The sequence below is a fragment of the Cricetulus griseus genome, chromosome 3 (genome assembly GCF_003668045.3).
Source record: "Cricetulus griseus strain 17A/GY chromosome 3, alternate assembly CriGri-PICRH-1.0, whole genome shotgun sequence".
NCBI lineage: Eukaryota > Metazoa > Chordata > Mammalia > Rodentia > Cricetidae > Cricetulus > Cricetulus griseus.
This window is the reverse complement of record NC_048596.1, coordinates 135819138-135840317: the sequence shown is the minus strand read 5'-3', so window position 1 is coordinate 135840317 and position 21180 is coordinate 135819138. Positions and strand designations below refer to the sequence as shown.

The 21180-nt window shown below is 34.6% G+C and overlaps 1 long non-coding RNA gene across 1 annotated transcript in view; it reads right to left on the bottom strand.

Annotated features, from left to right (window-relative positions):
• LOC103163196 overlaps positions 1–21180 on the bottom strand; it is a 61035-nt gene that overhangs the window by 27987 nt on the left and 11868 nt on the right. Inside the window, exons 3-9 of the long non-coding RNA XR_003483481.2 lie at positions 14260–14434; positions 13306–13355; positions 10346–10454; positions 8667–8762; positions 8084–8165; positions 2522–2661; positions 1739–1896 (exon numbers count right to left, since the gene is read on the bottom strand). This is a non-coding gene — a long non-coding RNA (uncharacterized LOC103163196). The remainder of the gene's footprint in view (positions 1–1738; positions 1897–2521; positions 2662–8083; positions 8166–8666; positions 8763–10345; positions 10455–13305; positions 13356–14259; positions 14435–21180) is intronic.

Below are 21180 nucleotides of genomic sequence, written 5' to 3'. Positions count from 1 at the left end.
ATCCCATTAAATTAAAATAAATTGCTCTAAATTTCTTCTTGTTGGACTAGGAAGATATTGTGTTTAGGGAGGCAATTGAGGCACACATATAACCAAAATCCTCAAACCAGCAATGAGAATGACTTTTGTCAGCTGCACAGGTATATGTTCCCTGCTCTGCCTGCCAGCAGCTCCACTGAATAAACACCACCTTGCACAATAATTATTTTTGATGTACATATATGAGGCACTTTTAAGAACCTTTTCAAACTTGGAACTAATAAGATTCTTTAATAATGTAAGTGAAATTGGGGCGCCTAGTCCAGGAAATATCGCTTCTAAAGGAAAATAATTAATTCTCAGGAACTAGATTCCCAACAGAGAAAAATCTCTAAGCTGGGTTATTTAAGGAAACACCATGGGGACAGAATGACGACAACACAACACTTGTCTATCCAATTATTATTAAGGCACCTCATATTGAGAATTAGGCAAGGAAATAAGAAGACTGTGTGAGTCTTGGTGTAATTTGATGTCTGGCTAGAGAAATCCATTAAACTGGTAGCAGGTGTAGACAAACTACAGGTAGTATTTTGTACTGTTGATTCATTATTTACAAATATATAATTCAATAAACTCTTTAATTTTGAATTGCAATTAATAAAAGCCATTAATAAAATATGACATGATAAATTGCCTTTTATATTTTTTTAGTTTTATATTTTGGAGGGGCAAGACAGGGTTTCTCTGTGGGGCCCTATTATTCTGAAACTTAACATGTATACCAGGCAAGCCTCAAACTCAGAACTTTGATGCCCCTCCCCCAAGTCCTCTAATGAAGGCATGAGCCAAGACTGTTTTGCCAAAATGAATTCACAACACTTCAATTCATATACAATTATGGAATATATATATATATATATATATATATATATATATATATATGATCATTAAATTATGATAAAAATCCAGTAAATTATACATTCAAATCCAACTCCATGAAATGTCTTGCAACCACTCTCCTACACTGCTATGCTTACTACAAATCTCATGCTTTGGTGAAGCACCATTTACTTAGAACTTCCATATCACCCTGACACATTAGGTTTCTATGTTATAAAAGTCACACTAGAGGTTGTTATAGAAACTACATCTCAGAAAGGAACTGAGTGGTTCCTTTTAAGCAAACACCTGTATGAGTACATAAGAATAATCTAATTAACAGTGTTTCTCAGTAAAATATAATCTCTATATGCAGGAACTTATGGAACTGATGACTTTTAGTATTACCTGAATCATCAGTGATCTTACTTCTTTGCCTTTTGGCTGTAGTAGCAGGTGTTATTCTCTAGACATGCTATTACATTCTTGTACATTCCATGACTGTAAAACTACTTTCCAAATTCCTGTATATTCAAACAATCATGTAAACATTACCTATGGCATAGACAGAGCCATTGTTCCCTCATTTTACTCACCCTATATACTCAAATCCCAATCTGAATCCCTGTTGATGACCATTACCACAGACCCTTTACATTATGGCTACATGATTAGATCAGGTTCCAGCTTTGGGGATGCCAGTTGCTTATGTGTATTACTGGTCTAAATGTAACTCCTAATCTTTTGACCTCTGTACCTATAAAGAACACTAACTGAAATTTGCATGTATTTTATTTCATCTAATCTAGTATACCTGCAGTATGTGAAGTACTTATTAAATTGAAAAACTCTCACAGCTTTTTGCTATAGTTCTTACCTTACAACTGAAGTATTTCTCATGGCCAAAAATTATCATGAAAGACATTTTTCTGTAACCACAGAAGCAGCCATGTTTCCTCTGCAGCTGCTTACTGACAATTCAGTCACTGATATGGCTTCCCAGGTAGAAATTATTCATATGGGTATGAAGCATACCTGTTACCAAAGAGAGAAAGACTATTATCATGTGATTTCTCAAATAACTTTAATTGTCCAGGTGACCTCAATTTATTGCTATACTGCACCACAATCTCTATTGTCCATGCCTCTCTACCATGAACCCTACTACTCTCTTATGAATTCAAACCAAAGTGCTGAAATTTTACTCTGTAATAAAATGATAATTTGTGCAAATTATTTCAGTTTATTGTCTCTTTCTGTAGGTTAAAATGCTGAACACAAACACTTGGGGGATGGCACAGTTGCCAATGACCATGCTTGCTTGGGCAAGGTCAGAATGACATAGCAAGGCTTTAAATATAAGAGATGCACTCTTGAGGCCCTTTGTCCCTCTCTCCCCTGAATAAATGATCAAGCAGGCATCTGGTGTAATCCTGGTTGGTGGCTCAAGAGCGTGAGGACTTTCCTCATAAACCATCTGTTATGAATCTAGTTCTGATTTCATTTGTTCCACTTAAGGTTGTGTCATATTGTAGGGGGAAAGGCTTACTGTGCCCACTTGGGGACTGGCACAGGTGACTCTGTCCATACCCACTTATGTGCATGGTCAGCATTTCCCCCTATATCTTTGATATATTAAGAACAAAATCCTTGTTCTTACCAAACAAAACTTCAGTTTTGGTGTTTTCATCTACACTTCTGCTACTGCTCAGCCCAATGTTTTCATCAGATTGTCTTTTCCCATCAGGTGCTTTAGACAGAGGTCTCTGACTTCATAATCTCTGTCCTATATAATCAAGCCTGTAACAAATCCATTGTCAGTTTTGAATAGCTGCTTAAAACAAGTTGCAGTGATTTAGTAATATCCATGAGAAGATATTTCTGTGAAAAACAGATATTTGGAGAAATGCTAGTTGGAAAAGTAAAATAATCAGCCCATATTCAGCCACACCCAAGAGACTGGATTTGCCCTTGTTCAATAGAATATAATCTTTTTATATTAGAATGCAAAAGTCCAGTGACCAAAAAATATAAGATATCTTACAATTCTTATTTTAAAGGTCTATTGGGACTAAATAAGTACTTGAACAGTTATTTCTGCAAATTAGTTCTATAAGGACTCAAGAAATAAACCTGAAGAAAATAGAATGACAAAGGATGATAAAATGCCCAGGAGATTATCATTTTATATTTACTGCCAAAAAGTTATGATACAGAAGTATGAGAATGTATTAAATTGAAATTAAAAATGCTTGGGGAGTAACCCCCAGAAGATATTATATATATATATATATATATATATATAATATATATAATATATATAAAATATCTCCTAAAAATAGCTCTAGGTGCATACAGTTGTTTGCAAGAGGGTGGTATCGAAGAGTATACTACAAGTGTACAGTCTATTACTATTTGTTTTGTCATTTTTTATTTGAATTACAAACAAGATTGAATTACATGACAACCCCAGCTCACTTCTCCCTCCCTTCCTCCCCTACCATCCCCCCAACTAAAGCCGTACCTATCACATATCCTTTCTTCTAATCTAAACCTGTTGCAAACTTTCTGCTCTCTCATAACCTCTGCATCCTTCTTCTTCCCTTCTCTTTCTCATAGCTCCCTACCCCCTCTTCCTCTGTTCTCACTTTGTTCAGGGGTTTGTGACACTTTCCCCACTCTAGGGGACCATATATATCTCTCTAGGGTCCTCTTTGTTTAGTAATTTCTCTGGCAGTGTGGGTTGTAGGCTGGTAATCCCTTACTCTATGTCTAAAATCCATTCTTAGTTTGAGTGGTATCTAGGCTGCTTCAAGTTTCTGGCTAGTACAAATAGTGCTGCTATGAACATTGTTGAACAGATTTCTTTTTTATGAGTGTGCTTATTTTGAGTATATGCCTAGGAGTGGAATTGCTGGATCCTGTGGTACAGTGATTCCCATTGTGTTGAGGAGTCAGCATAGTAATTTCCAAAGAGGCTGTACAAGTTGACACTCCCACAAGCAATGGAGCAGTGTTTTCCTTTCTCCACATCCTCTCCAGCATAAAATGTCATTGGTGCTTTTGATGTTCTCCATTCAGAAGGAGTAAGATGATATCTCAGAGTTGTTTTGATTTGCATTTCCCAGAGGTCTAAGGATGCTGAATACATTTTTATGTGTCTTTCAGCCATTATAGATTCCTCTATTGAGAACTGTCTATTTAGTTCTGTACCACACTTTTATTTAGTTCTGTACCACACTTTCAAATTGGATTGTTTGTTGTTTTGGAGACTAGCTTTTTGAATTCTTTGTGTATTTTAGAGATCAGCCCTCTGTCAGATGTGGGGTTGGTGAATATCTTTTCCTAGTCTGTGGGCTGCCATTTTTTCTTGCTGACTGTGTCCTTTGCCTTACTGAAACTTCTCAGTTTCAGGAGGTCCCATTTATTAATTGTTGATCTCAGTGTCTGTCCTACTGGTGTTATGTTCAGGAAGCTGTCTCATGTACCAAATAATTCAAGGATATTTCCCACTTTGTCTTCTAATAGGTTCAGAGTGGCTGGGTTTATGTTGATGTCTTTGATCCATTTAGACTTAAGTTTTTTTGCAGGGCGAAAGGCTTGATTCTATATGTAGTCTTCTGCATGTTTGCATCCAATTATGCCAGCACCATTTATTGAAGATGTTGTCTTTTTCCAGCGTATATATTTGGATGGTTTGTCAAAAATAAGGTGTTCATAGGTGTATAGGTTAATATCATGGTTTTCAACACTATTCCTTTGGTCTACCTGTCTATTTTTGTGCCAATACCAAGCTGTTTTCCGGACTATAGCTCTGTAATAGAGCTTGAAGTCAGGGATTGTGATGCCTCCAGAAGTTCCTTTATTTAACATGGTTGTTTTGGCTATCATAGGTCTTTTGTTTCTCCATATAAAATTGAGAATTGTTCTTTCAAGGTCAGTGAAGAATTGTGTTGGGATTTTGATGGGGATTGCATTGAATCTGTAGATTGCTTTTGGCAATATTGCCATTTTTACTATGTTTATCCTGCCTATCCAAGAGCATGGGAGATCTTTCCATTTTCTGTTATCTTCTTTAATTTGGTTCCTTAAAGACTCAAAATTCTTACGGTACAGGTCTTTCACTTTTTGATTAATGTTACCCCAAGATATTTCATGTTGTTTGTGGCAATTGTAAAGTGTGATGTTTCTCTGCTTTCTTTCTTCAACAATGTCTCATCCATAAATAGTAGGACCATGGATTTTTTTAGTTAGTCTTGTACCCTGCCACTTTGCTGAAGGTGTTTATTAGCTGTAGGAGTTCCCTGGTAGAGTTTTTTGGGTCGCTAATATAGACTAACATATCATCTGAAAATAGTGAGAGTTTCACTACTTCCTGTCTGATTTGTATTCCCTTGATCTCCTTTTCTTGTCTTATTGCTCTATCTAGAACTTCAAGGACAATATTGAAGCGGTATGGAGAGAGTGAATAGCCTTGTATTGTTCCTGATTTTAGAGGACTTGCATTGAGTTTCTCTCCAACTTGATGTTGGCTGTTCGCTTGCTGTATATTGCTTTTATTATGTTGAAGTATGTTCCTCCAAGACCTACATCATAAAGGGGTGTTGGATTTTGTCAAAGGCTTTTTAGGCATCTGGTGAGATGATCATGTTTTTTTTCCTCAGTCTGTTAATATATTGGATTACATTCTTGGATTTTCATATGTTGAACCACATCATATGTTGTATCCCTGGGATGAAGCCTACTTTATCATGGTGGATGATTTCTCTGATGTGTTCTTGGAATGTTTTGCCAATATTTTATTGAGAATTTTGCATCAATATTCATGAGGGATATTGGTTTTCACTTCTCTTTCTTAGTTGTGTCTTTGTGTGGCTTGAGTATCAAGGTTATTGAAGCCTCAAAAAAAGAGTTTGTAATGACCCTTCTGCTTCTATTGTGTGGAAAACTTTAAGGAGAATTGTTATCAGCTGTACTTTGAATTTCTGGTAGAATACTGCCATGAAGCCATCTGGCCCTGAGTTTTTTTTTTTGGTTGGAAGACTTCTAATGACTGCTTCAATTTCATTAGGGGTTATAGGTCTGTTTAACTTGCTTATCTGTTCTTGATTTAATTTTGGCAAGTGAAATCTGTCCAGAAAATTGCCCATCTACTTCAGATTTTCGAAGTTTGATGTACATAGTTTTTCAGAGTATGACCTGATGAATCTCTGGATTTCTTCTGTATCTGTTGTATGTCTGCCTTTTCATTCCTGATTTTATTAATTTGCCTGTTCACTCTTTATTGTTTGGTAAGTTTGGATAAAGGTTTGTCTATATTGTTGATTTTCTTGAAGAAACAACTCTTTGTTATATTGATTCTTTGTATTGTTCTCCTAGTTTCCATTTTATTGATTTCAGCCCTCAATTTGATTATTTCCTGGTGTCTGCTCCTCCGGGGTGTATTGGCTTCTTTGTTTTCTAAAGCTTTCAGTTGTGCTGGTAATTCTCTTGTGTGATTATTCTCCTGTTTCTTCATGTGGACATTTAGCACTATGAACTTTCCTCATAGCACTGCTTTCAAAGTATCCCATAGGTTTGCATATGTTGTGTCCGAATTCTCATTGAATTCTAGGAAATCTTATTTTCTTTTTATTCCTTCCTGGACCCATGAATTGTGCCATTGGTTATTACTTAATTTCCATGAGTTTGTAGGTTTTCTGTAATTTGTGTTGTTGGTGAATTCTAACTTTAAAGTATTTTGGTCTCGTAAGATACAGGGGGTTATTTCAATTTTTGTACCTGATGAGGGTTGCTATGTTACCAAGTATGTGGTCAATTTTAGAGAAGGTCCAATGTGGCACTAAGAAGAAGGTAAATTGTTTTGTATTTGGATGGAATGATCTATAGATATCTGTTAAGTCCAATTGCGCCATAACTTCTATTATTTCAGTCTATTACTATTGTACTTGGTTTCCTCCAAGAAGTGACAGGTAAATCCCTTTTGCAGATATAACTGAATCACAGATCTCTACCCACAAGAATTTGACTTGAATATGTCAAACTTTATCTCTGATGACTAGATTTCAGAGAAAATGGTGGTGGTAGGACATCAGTTAAGGGAGAAAAGTGACAAGCGTCTAACCCAGTTATGATGCTTTTAATGAATAGCATGGCAAGATATTAAAAATGCTCCAGAGGCCTTAAACTTGTCAATAACTATTATCTGCCTAATGGTATCCAAGGCTTGCCTAACTGTAAAAAAATTCATTTCTCATAAATCAAAACATCAAAACTTATGAGATTAATAACATAGATCTTAGACGATATTACCACTAAATTCATAAAACATTATAATCACTAACTGCATTGCAAATTGTATCCTTATACCCAAAGAACACTAATATGTTAACCCAAGAACCATTCTGTTTATATATGAGTGTTTGAGTGTGTGTGTGTGTGTGTGTGTGTGTGTGTGTGTGTGTGTGTGTGTGTGTTTATCAACAATAGCAATGAATGGGTCATGAATATGAAATGGAATGAGGATTACACAGAAAGGATTTTAGAAATAGAGATGTGGAAATTATGTAAATACCCAAGCTTTCTATACAGCACTTAATTTCTTAAAGTAAAAAAAAAATATGTAACAGTAAGGGAATTAGAAGAAGATATTAATTCAGCAGAAGAGTAGGATGAGACGAATTAGGATGAAACAAACAACTCATTTTGTAAATGTTGGAAAATTACACATATTAAGTATGGAAATTTCGTAATAAGGCTGACCTTATCTCAGGTTTCTTGAGTCAAAAGGTACTGTTGCCTTGGGCTCAAAAGCATGGGGGAATTTGGTAGCATGCATGTGTATATGGTTGATTCCCTGGCTAATTTTTAAAATATTTTAATGGTTTTTGACATTGAGCCTAGGACCTTTCTTTTGCTTGTTAAGAATTTTACCATTGAAGTACACTCAAATTGATTCTGGAAATTATAAATATTTTAAATATGGAAGAAAAAGACATCGTCACAATACTTTATGACAAAATACTAGTAAGTTTCCCAGGTAGAGTGTCACACAACCAGTAATCCTAGAACTTGAGAGGTGGAGGAAAGAGGAATAGTAGTTCAAAGCCAGCTTCAACAATGTAAGTTTGAGGTAATCATTGGCTGAGATACACTCTGACCCTTGTAACTCAGAAAACAACTGATTAAAATCATTGCAATGTTTCTAAAATAAGAAAGGTACCTGGTAGCTTTTGCCAAATGAGAAAAGGGGCTCACATCCCCAAATCTGGTTATGGTCTCTGTGTTTCTTTTCTGTTAATGTCCTTCCAAATTAAAAAGAGAGAGATTAATCAATGATGATAAAAGACTCCACAAAAAAGGTCAGGTATACAACTGGAATTTCATGAAATTAAATGGAAGGTAATACCTAGAATCTAAAATGGAGAGTGCTTTCCCAAGAGTTACAAAGGAAAATATACGAGTGGACGGCTCATCACAGAACATTTAGAACACCGTGCTTAGGGAAATTTGTGAAGAAAATTAACATTAGGTGTTTGTGGCAAGAAATTTAAGCTACTTATAGGTGGAAAGAGTATCATGTGATTTCCATATAAATAGTAAGACATGTACAAATGCATGTAGTTAAAATATGGTGAGTATATTATGCCATGTTTGTTTGATGTCCCTGGGAGGCCAGCTCTTTTCTGAGGGATGTTGTAAGTTAGTTAAATCTGGGAGCAAAAATGCCAATGCACAGAACTATACAAATCTCATTGAGTTTTCTACACATGAAACTAATAGTGAAATATAAAAGGAAGAAAGACCTTCAAATTAAAATACAAGCAGGTAGGTGTGGTGTCTCTGTCTTCAGCAAAAGCTTCCCAGGAGAAGTCAGAGATGGATGTCTGCACTTCCTTATCCTGAGACCATCATGAGCAGGATAATGAGGTCATGTGTCAACATCATACAATGAAAAAGAACAGGTTTATAACCAATAGTTAGCAAATATATGTATATAATTATATGTATATGTATGTATATGCACATATGCTTAATCAGGAAATCACTTCATGTTATTAGTAAAATCAATTTTAGCATAAAATATAAAATTAATGTATAAATTATGTTAATATTATTAAAATGCAATATTCACAAATAATAAACAGATTGGAAGAAATAGGCATTCAGGTTCCATTATGTGCCATTCCTTTGTCCTAATTATCAACATAACTATAGAATATGTACAAAGCCACAGTAAATCTGTTATCAAATATTTTCCTGAAATTGAGAAAAAAAATCACCAGATTCCAATTACATTGCTTGTTTGAAAAACATACTGAAATGTTACAATCTGCACACACATACATACATACACACACAAACACACAAAGAGATAAGAAAATTGTTTGGGATGACTATTGCATTCAAAATTATCATATAATTATTATCATTTAACTCATCTAACAAATGCCAAAAGTAATCTTATGGTTTCTCTTTCTATTTTTCAAACTTTTAAACTTTTACAAAAGAACGTTTTTGGGACTGAAACCCAGGAAAGCACTCCCCATGGTCTCTCCCATCACCACAGGATACACAGGGATCATTTTCTATGAACCAACAACTCACTCATCTGCCAGTTTGCTACAATCTGCTCATATTCTATCAGCAAAAAAGGCAAATTTCCAGCAGCCCACAATCAAGGAGGACTTTGTGGTTGGCTGTCAATTCAGCCTGTTGACAAGTCTCTTTAATTATTAATTACAAGTTATTCTTTAATTTAACTCAGCTAAAATATTTTCCTTTCAAGAACTCTGATGCATTTGATGACTGGTAGTCTTGCCAGCTTAAAGCAAAATCAATTTTAGGAACAGGATTTGTGTATCTGAAGATAGGAAAGTGTAAGTTTTATGATGGTCTGGGAATGGAAGTTACAAATGTCTGAGGATGGAAAGGTCTAACAAGGTGGATGAATGCAAGTTATGGAGGTCTGAGTATGTAAGGTATGAATGTCTGAGAATGGAAGGTCTAAGACAGCAAAGTAAGGTGTCTGAATTAAAGTCAATACCCACTAGCTCAGCACAAATCAGTCTTCAGATTCTCTTTCCTTATTCTCTAACCTGCCATGTCTAACACACCAACTTTTTAATAATGAGAAATGGTGGGAATGAAAGGTTCAGGCATTATGCTCACCTGGCCCTGTTACCTTGCAGAATTCACACAGGACTTACCCCCAGTCAGCCCAGGGTTCCATGGGAACTAAGTCTGCATGCTGTAGTAAGGACCCCTTTAAAAGACAGACCCCCTGTCAACTTACTCTCTCTTTTGCTCTTTGCCCTCTGCTCTCTGTCTTGTTCACTTCTCTCTCTTATTCTTGTGCCCTCTCTCTGATCTCTTACTCTCTTTGCTTGCTCTCCTCGCTCTTGTCTCCCTTAATAAATGACACAGCTAATGAAAAATTAGTAGTTGAATATGAAAACCACAAACAAAGCAAGATTTAAAATACCACAATGTATTTATGGTGAGCATGTCTTCAATGAAGCCTTCTCAGAAGTTGGAAAGAATCATTTCATCCATGCCTGAGACTGAGATTATCATGAACAGGCTCCTGAGATCTTCCATCAGGATCATGCAATAAAGGGGAAAATTATAAGAATACATAGTTAGAAGCAGTAAAACTGTCCGGGAGGCCAGTAGGACTGATCCAGACCCCTGAACATGGAAGTCAATGAAGAGGCCTCTGCACTCCAGAGGGACCCTGGTAGTGGATTAGTATTTTTCCCTGGTGTAAGGAAGGACTTTGAGAGCCCATCCCACATGAAGGGATGCACTCTTGCCCTGGACACATAGGATAGGGCCCAGGCCCAGCCAAGGATGATGGGGTGGACTTTGCAAAAGCCCCTTTGAGGGCCCTACCCTGCCTGGGGAGTGGAGGGTGGATGTGGTGGGGGTAGGTCAGGGGTGGGGGAGGAGGAATGGGGGTGAGGGGAGGGAGAGAGGGAAGGGATTGACATGTGAAACAAGTTTGTTCCTAATTTGAACTAATAAAAACAAAACAAAAAAGGAAAAGAAGCAGTAAAACTTATACATTTAAACAAATAATCATTTTGACATGATTAAGAAAATCTACAGAAGGTACAGAAATTCACTAATTTCTAGACAAGTAATTTTAATATTATTATGAATGCAGAATTCACAAGCAATGTAGAGATTATGTACAGTGGGCATACAGACCTCCATATGTGTTCTTTATTTGTCCTAATGAATAAATTATTATAACATTTGTACAGAACCATGAGTAATGCACTGTCAAAGAAATTTTGCTGAAAAAAAAGAAGACAGGAGCATTCCATTCACACTTCCTGCAATGTAACACTAAACACACACACTCCATACACTTCTATAATTATGAAATCATATGAGATAAATGAGTCACTCCAAATTATCATTTACTTATAATCACGTAACTCACCTTATAAATTGCCAAAAGATTTACTAGGTAAAAAGTTTCTCAAATGTTCTCATAAATGGAAAATATAGTAAAATTTGATTTTTCTCTTACACAACATATAGTGATTGGTTTTAATTTTTGTATTTACAAGCGCATGTATTTCTATGAGAGCGAGAGAGACAGACAGAGAGAGAAAGAGAGAGAGAGGGAGGGAGAGATAGATACAGAGAGACTGAAAAATTAGGTGTGTGTGAAAGAACAAACAATGAAAAAGAGATGATAAATTTAAAAGGAAATATGAGGGTTAAATCAGAGGACTTGGAGGGAAGATAGGAAATGGTAAAATGATGCAAATATTGTAATAATTTTTAAAATATGCTTAAATAAAACCAAACAGTCCATAAACACACCAAAATACAGGTATAAATTTAAAATTATGCAACAATCATTTGGTTGAAAATTGATGTCTAAAGAATTAATGAAAACAATACTTTCTAAAGTGTGCAGCTATAGATAATATTGATAAGGAAGAGACAGTTCCTGTATGCACTCTTAGATTGATCGGTGACCCTTGTGTTTTCACAGGCTCCTGCCTTGGCACATAATGCTGAAGAAAATAAAATTTTCTATTGGTCCCTGCAGTAAGAGAATTAAAGGAGCATCCCTGGTATCAGATAATTAAGTAAAGAAAAATGTCTGAAAATTTGAGGTACACTGTTACAGGCTTGGGTTTAATGTAAACATTAGACAACACTCGGGAGAAGTTTATAATCAGGGCTTGCTTAAAGACTAAGACCAGCTAAGAGCTGGAATCCAACCAGGACCATGGACTGCAAAAGCCTGTGTGAGGATACGTATATGAGTTGTCACTGCATATGATTGGCTGTGTACTATCATATAGAGAATAGCTTTGAGAGAGAGAGAGAGAGAGAGAGAGAGAGAGAGAGAGAGAGAGAGAGAGAGAGAGAGACAGAGACAGAGACAGAGACAGAGACAGAGACAGAGAGTGAGAATGCTAAGCATAGTGATGGAAATCCAAACTCTGCAATAACTAGGGAGATTTCCATCAAAGCTGCTGTTTCATCTACCTGTTTGTTGCAGCAGAAGCATTAAAAAAAATTGAAAGGAAAACTCACACAAGACGTTTGACCCAGGAATACTATTGATATTCAGCAAGATGTGCTTCTGATGATGATGATGATGATGATGATGATGATGATGATGATGTGTGTGTGTGTGTGTGTGTGTGTGTGTGTGTGTGTGTGTGTGTACTCAATGACAATAAAGAAGTGTTCATGAATTTGAGAGTGAAATGAGGGCTACACAGGAAGTTCTGGAGAGTCAGCAATGTGGAAATTGTGTAGTCTTCCCTGAAGAACTAAATTTCTTAAAATAGACAATTCAAAACCCATAATAAGGGGACTTAGAAAGTATGATTTCAGCAGAAGAGTAGGATTAGATGAAGAATTAGGTTGAAAATGACCAAAACTCATAGCACAAATGAATGAAAACATGATATTAATGAAGATTAATCCAAGAAGAAAAGACTCAAAAGCTCAGATCTTGCATACTACTGTAATTTCATTAACTTCAATGGAAAATAATACCAAACATCTAAAAGTTTCAGTACTTTTCCCAACATTAGAAGGTAAGAGAGAAAAGGGGATGTCACTTAACAGAACATTTACAGGACACTATACTCACACAAATATGCAGGGAAAATGAACAGCAGTTTTTTCTATGGGAAGATATATAAACTACACATAGGTAGAAACAACATCATGTCATTTCTACAGAAATATTCAGACTTGTACGAAATGTATGGATTCAAACATATGGTGAGAAGACATGCCAATGCTCAGAAACACAATATAATTGGGTAGTCGATATAAGAAACTAATAATGGAAAATAAAAGGAAGAAAACCCTCAAATGACTATACCAACAGAGAGGTGGGGTGTCTATGTCTTCGGGGAAAGCATCTCAAGAGAAGGCAGAGAAGGAAGTCTTCAGTACCTGAGTCTGAGTTCCTCATGAGCAGGATGAATAGGTCATGTTTCCACATCCTAGAAGGAAGAAGAAAATGTTTAAGAACAAATAGTGTATAATTGTGTATATTATATACATATATATGTGTGTCTGTGTGTGTGTGTGTGTGTCTGTGTTTGTGTACATAAACATATACATATTTAAGTAGAAAATCATTTTCATATGATTATTGAGAATGAAATAGCGTTAAAAATTACTAGATGGGATGTTTGATATTATTTATAAGTATACTAGTCACTTATAATAAAAACAGTGGATGCAATGGGCATTCAGATCCCCAAATGTGTGGTTTCTCTGTCTTACTGATCAAAATAACTCTAAAACTTGAACACAACCACAATAAATCACGTATCAATGAAATTGTTCTGAAAATGAGAACAAAGGCCAATCACATAATCTATTTTAAAACTTAGTGTAATGTGCCAAAACAGGCACACACATGCTAGTATAAATTGAAAATTATTTGAGATAAATCCAGGGCCAAAAATTCACTTAACTCTTCTTATAAATTTCCAAAAGATACAGAAGTTTTAATGCCTCTGATAAATTTTAGGACAAGGGTTACAACAGGAAAAATAGATTTTCATTCAAATAACAAACATTGTCAAAGTTTATTTGTTTAATAAGTATTGAGTGTTTGTGTGCAAGCATTTGTGTGTGTGTGTGTGTGTGTGTGTGCTGTGTGTGTGTGTGTGTGTGTGTGGTGTGTGTGTGTGTGTGTGTAAGAGTAAGGAAAATGTAGCCATGGATTTCAAACTGAATGAGAAAGATTATATGATAGTATTCGGAGAGAAGTAATGAAAAGGAGAAAAGACAAAATTATATTGTAACTTAAAAAATATAAAAAATATGCAATTATGCAAAAATCAAATCAAAAGCAAACAGCAGCTAAATTAAAGAACAATGAAAGATATAACTTACAAATTAATCTCTGAAGCACTACAATATACAATTGCTTCTAAGTTCTGCAGCCACAATAGTCACAGAAAATAATAGATAAATGTCCTCCAGGTTCATTCTGGTGGATGTGGCTGCCATGGTTTGTTTCCACAGTCTGTCTTCCCCTATTACACGATGTTAACGAAATACAATATTCCTGAGGATCCAGACAGAATAGGAAGGATAAGAGAGGGACTGATATCAAATAATTGAATGAAAACTATATTTAAAAATGAAAAATAGTATTTGGATGTCAGCTTGAATTTGATGGTAACTTTAGACAAGTGATTGTCTATAGCTATGCTAAAAGTCTAAGATCATTCATTCATTTGAAGTCCAGAAACAAATGCTGAACAAAACAAATCTCATCTAAAATGTTTAAGAAAAAAAAGAAATTTCATCTAACAAGGGAAGCACAAACACTGAATTCAATACCAGATTGTCAAAACTGAAAAAATAAAAATAAGGAAAATTATACAGTCTTACTAAAGGTTATATATTTTTTGTGTGTGTTTTGCATGTATGTGTGTGAGTTTGTGAGTGTGTGTGTGTGTGTGTGTGTGTGTGTGTGTGTGTGTGTGTACCCATTCACATATACAGAAGTAACAAAATGAAAAATGAGGCCACAAATATGAAAGACAACATGCAGAGATGAGTAGGAGGTTTAGCAAAAATTTAATGAGAATATTGTTAAATCCATAAAAATTTAAAACAGGATCTAGACATACATTCCTGCTACTTGTCTTTTTCTTAGAAGATAAAAAGTAAGGCCATTCATCAAGAATAGGGTATCCATAAAAATAAATTAGTTACACTAAATTTCAGCTTGTTGAGTTTTGGAATTTATAGATGGAATTCAGACACATGCATCATCAAAAAAAATCAACAGAGCAATAGTGATTACTTGGAAAAGATGCAGACAGGTAATGATGTAATGTTTATGGAAGAATGAACTTAAAGATGATATCTGATTGATGATTGTTACACATTTCTAAGGTTTAAAATGTTTATTCATGGTATCAAAACAATAATAATATTTATATCAACTTACAAAATTGACTTCAAAAATGTATAGGTTCCCACATGTGTGTTTGATGACTTAATTATGTTTTAGCAATTATGGAAACTGGGTCCTATAAAGAACTGTCCTTTTGGAAAATCATGCTATAAAAGGATAAGGCAAATGAAGTTCCTATTCTCTGCATAGGCTGTATTTGAAGTTTAAAGTTCATTTTATTACAAAACAGAGCTTCAAATCAAAAGTTACTCATTTAGAGGCTTGAACATTGTAGCAACATTAAATTAATAAATGCAGAGATTATGTGAATTATGAATTTACTGAAACACTTTAAAAATGAAAGATAAAGGATAAATTTCCATACAAATCATAAAATTATTTAATGAGCTTAGAACTATGTCTGTAACCTAGTTGAAAACAAATGTAATTCACTAAAAGAAAAAATCTTGGAGGACAAAACTGATTTAAAAATCCCATTATATACTCTTTAACATATGTTGTTAAAGTTAAACATAGAACAGGTACTCGAATATGTCTACAGTAAAATTAAAGTTTATTTAATTGAAAATAACTTTCAAAAATATTTTTAAATTACACAAATATACTTGCAAACCATGACATCTCAAAACTCAACTAGTACTCTTTCTCTTTGATGGTACACAGACTCACCAGATGTAAATTGTTTGTTAGCCTTATTATAGGTTAAAGATAAATAGGGAATTCAAGATTGCTGGACAACTGCTTGCCTTTTCTCCAAAGTTTGAACTTACATATAAACTTTTCGTTGAATGTATTCCCACAACACTGACCAGCTCCAGCTATCCAGGCCAGAGCTGGATAAGTCTCCTACCAGAAATTGATTAAGTCTCTTGTCTAGATGAGGATCTTAGGGTTGACATCCATATCCCTAATGTCAGAACTATGGAGAGGCCAATAGCAATTAATCAGCCCTCAGTCTCTCCCAAACAAAACAAAAGAAACTGTGAACAGGAGAAACTTGTACTTACGCCTAAAACCCTACTGGTTTTGGACATGTGTGGTATTTCACATGGCCATGTCCTCTCTTTCTCTGGTTCCTATTCTTCCACTTTGTAAAAGCTAATTCCAGTTTCCATAGCTTAATCATCCATGTTCCTTGATTAAGGGAGACTGACAGATACTTTGAAATTAAAAATAAAAGCTTTGGGTATCTTTTTAAGAAAATTCAAGCAGAGTCCTTATGAACTTTGCTAGGCAATCCAGATAGCCTTCCTCATGGGGTGTTATAAAAGAAACGAGGAATGTGAGAAGAGATAGAGAGGAAAAAAAGTAATTTACTTTGGTCTCTGGTTCCCATTGATAATAGACAAAATAAGCTATGGTTGTTTGGAGGCTTAGCATTTATCTGTCTCCACAGGCCTTTATCCTGGCTATTTATCAAAAGCTTCCTTTTCTGTCTGGGCCTTCTGATTATGAGTGAGGGCTGCCAATTAGAGCATGATGCTGAATCATCAAATTGCCTATGACAGTTTCGCCAAAAACTGTGATTATATTCATTAATTATATCACTGTTGGACATTTATTTCTATTACAGTGTTCTTAAAAGTACTAGTTCTAAATAAAAACATGTGTTTTACTGCCCTGATCATGGAACACTCCAAATTAGAATGGAGAGTATTACAAAGTCATTATTGTAAAGAAAGAATTATTTCAGGGATGTTTTTAAAAAGCAATTATGATCCAACGGGAATGGAAAACTCAGAGCATACAGCGCCTTCTAGATACAATATTGGCATATGAACTCACAGAAACCCTGGCAGGAAGCACAGAAGTGTCCAGGATCAAGCCATGAACCATCCCAACATTGAGAAGAAGAAGGGAAAATAATCTCCTAACCCTAAATAATAAGCTCTAACCAATTAAAACCACTTACAATGGAAAAAATGAAATTTCCACAATGCAGTTTCACTGGTTAACCAAACTGCACTAATGACATCCCCCTGCCCAGATATTGGTTGCCAACTCAAACTGAATTTAATTGTAATTTGGAATGAATGCTATTTAGTGTTTCCTCTAAAATAAATTAGTGAAAATCATAACTTCATACAATATTGATAAAAACTAGACACTTCTCATATCTTATTCTAAAGCATGAGGGCTGTAAAGACACATATCTGACAAATTGGTGTGTGAAACCCCTTGTAAATTGGTCTGATGGTTGAACCACACCAGGGTTGTAGCACTTCATAAAGTTCATGAGATGTAACTGTGCCCTGAGAGGGATCATATAACTGCATCTGCCATATCCCTGATATCAAAGAGAAAAGGTCTGTGTATTATATTTGGTCTTCGAACCTTACTTTTAGTCCCTTTGTGTGATTGCTCTTTGTCATGAAGGTGATAGTATGTTTCTATGGTTCTTTGTCTCCTCAGAGGTAAAAATACATACTGGAGTCTTCATGATATATGGTGAAGTATCCAAAAAATGAAAAATCTTGATGACCACAATTATATGATTATTATAAAAATCTAGTAAATCTAGTAAATCTGATTATAAAAAAAATACCCGTGTCCTCCTGTTAATGGATCTTATTTCATGCAGGGTAAAATGAGTGTTTGACATGGAAGAAGAAAAGAGAAAAGTATCTCTTAGAGTGTGTGTTACATTCCTAATTAGGAAACTCTCTAATCTGGATTTGGATCCTGAAAAATCAGGTAGGCTACACTAGCTTTCACTTTAAACCTATCTAATTAGCCTCTCAGTTATAAAGTTCTTTTATGTATATGTGAAAGGAGATTCCACTGAATAAAAATAAACTTTAAACCATATTATAGTATTATTTTAGTTTCTTACATTATCAATGTGTGACTGGGAGAGTGTATGAAATACACAAAAGAGAGATACTCATAGATATTTAATTTCATATTTTGAATTTCATTCAAAATGACTATATTAATGTAGAAACATTGCTAATAGTCCTAGGAATCTACATAGGAAACTCCATGATTTTAAGAAATTTTTCCAATTTTCTTCAAGTGTCAGTATTTTTCTCAACTTACTAATTACTAGGATGTAACATTGTACTGAAGGCCATACATTGAAATTTTTTTCAAAAAAAACTGTGTTTTTATTACTCAAATCCACACCTGTATTATACATAATCCCACAAATGTAATCTTCATTAATTTTCAAGGCTGAGGAGAATAATGAAGGCTGAGCTAGATTGTATCCCTTTCCAAGCTCATATTCTTGCTTATTTCAGTTCCTGACTCCTCAGGAAAAAATCCTTTTGAATATCAGTAATTATTTTAAAAATTGGACTAATACTTACTGGGTAAAGTTGTTCATGTTTAACTTTAAAAACCATTTTTTGATTTTATTTGAGAATAAAATAATTAAAAGTACAAAAGGAAAGAAAATTATAAATGCACAGGCCTAAAGACAAACTGGAAAAATATGTTAATAACCAAAATAAACCCCTTCACCATATAGAAAATATGACATATTATGTAAGTAATCAGCAGATCCTTAAAGACACTATTTCCTTGTGTTGGTTTGTAACTAAGAATATTAACCCTTGTCATCTCCATCTCACATTGTCCAGACAGGTTTCATGAATACAGTTAGTGGGAAAATTAAATGGTACACATTTGTGGTTCTCAGATGTCTTGTTTTCCTTTTGTTTTTGTTTTTGTTTTTTTGTTTGTTTGTTTTGGTTTTACGAGACAGGGTTTCTCTGTGTAGCTTAAGAGCCTATCCTGGCACTCACTCTGGAGACCAGGATGGCCTCAAACTCACAGCGATCCTCCTGCCTCTGCCTCCTGAGTGCTAAGATTAAAGGCATGCGCCACCAATACCTGGCAGATGTCTGGTTTTCAAGACAAGCAAGATATTTACTATTTTGTGAAGGTACATAGCTTTGTGTAAAGAGAAGCACTCAATAATCAAATAATGTTCTTAGGTCCAAAGACTTCAGCAAATTCCAGAATATAACAAAATTTAAATTTTAATATTATTATGTAAATGAGTAATCAACTATCCAGAATAAAATGGGGAAGCAGGTGTTTTTAAAATACCATTAGCTCAGGAAGGTGGTCTCCACCATTGTGAGCTCAGTATGCAGAGAACAATTATGGCTTTACTACTTCAGCTGCAGACTCACTGAGCAGCATACAGAGACACTGTATCAGAAATAAATGAAAGAAATTAATAGATAACATAGGAAAAAATAAATGTGAGTGTGCTTAAAGCTATAAAGAAGTACTTAAGACAATTAATAACTTGCATTTACATTATTAAGTGTCACAATTCAGGGACTTTAAGAAGCCAATAATTCTCAAATCTATTCAGAGAATGGCAGTATTCTATTCAAAGTGAAGATTATATTAATATTTTCTCTATGGTGAAACACAATTAAAATTTAAAATGAACTTACATAATATACCCATTATTCATGAAGCATTCAGACAGAGAAGTAAAGATGGAGAATTTGAACACTCACTACTATTTCCAAAGTTAGGACAAATTAATTTTCATGAAGCCATTTGTATATGTTACATATTTAAATATTGTATTAATGAAAGAAAAACACTTGATTCAAAATGAATAGTTAAATATATTTCTGCATATGTTCATGGGTGTGGGGATTCAGGTATATGTACTCAAAGAATAAAGTTAAAATCAACTACAGATCTTATTATCTTTGAGACTAAGTCTATCATTGATTCTAGAGCTCAGCATCCTTTCAGGCTGGAAAACCAATCCTGAGATTACACTGACATTTGTGTGTGTGTGTGTGTGTGTGTGTGTTTCTGCTGTTTGTAAAGCAAGAACTCATGACAAAATTTGTATAATTTCAGAAACCAAAGTAATTTTTAGAAATATTGTTAAAAGTGAATACAACATGATATTTGAATACCACACTCAAAAACAGAGTCATTTAAAATTTCTAATATATGAATACATAATTAATGTGAAAACTTTGCAAATACACCAATACATATGAATGAGTAATTGTACCATTAATGAAAATAATAAAAAGATGGAGAAAGAAATGACAGAATGAAAACATATTTTGTAATTAACAAAAAAATGAACAAACATTTATGGTGGCACAAATACAGGACTTTTCAGGAACAATATTTGCCAATGAGATACGGAAAAAGAAGGAAGCCTAGAACAAGAAGTGTCAGATTGCATAAATGCCCCTTGAGCTGCAATATACCACCACCTATCTTTTTAACCTTTTCCTCTGTTAACTCCATTTCCCAGTATAATATGTCTTAGAGATCATTAATCCAAACATAGTTATAACAGCAACCAACGCATAATAGTAGATAAAAATTTAGTAATATCAAAATATTTAACAGGTCCTGACATAACTAAATAAAAAAAGTAGCTCAATCAGGAGAATCAAAGAGGGTTTATTTACTTGGGGGTTGAGTGTCAAGACAGGGTTTCTTTGTATAGCTTTGGAGCCTGTCCTGGAATTCACATTGTAGACTTGTCTGGCCACAAACTCAGATAGATCTGCCTGCCCCTGCTCCTGAGTGTTGGGATTAAAGATATGTACCAAGACAGCCAGGCTGAGAACCAATTTTTTTTTAAACATCAAAAGGAAAAGTGTATTGATGACAGAGTAAAAAATAATATACCACTCAAAATTTAAAAGATGAATTTGAAAATTACAAAATAATATTATCAATTTTCATTTCTGCAAAGGAGTTCTGCAAGGATTCAAGAAGTAAATTTTCAAAGTAAATAAGTAGAGACAATAAACATGGGAAAAAATGAAAAAATCATTATTTTAAATGCACCCCAAATTATCCAATACATGTGATTTACAGGCATGGTTTACAGGAAATAAAACACACTTTGGAAGATAGTCGGCCAACTAGGGATCACA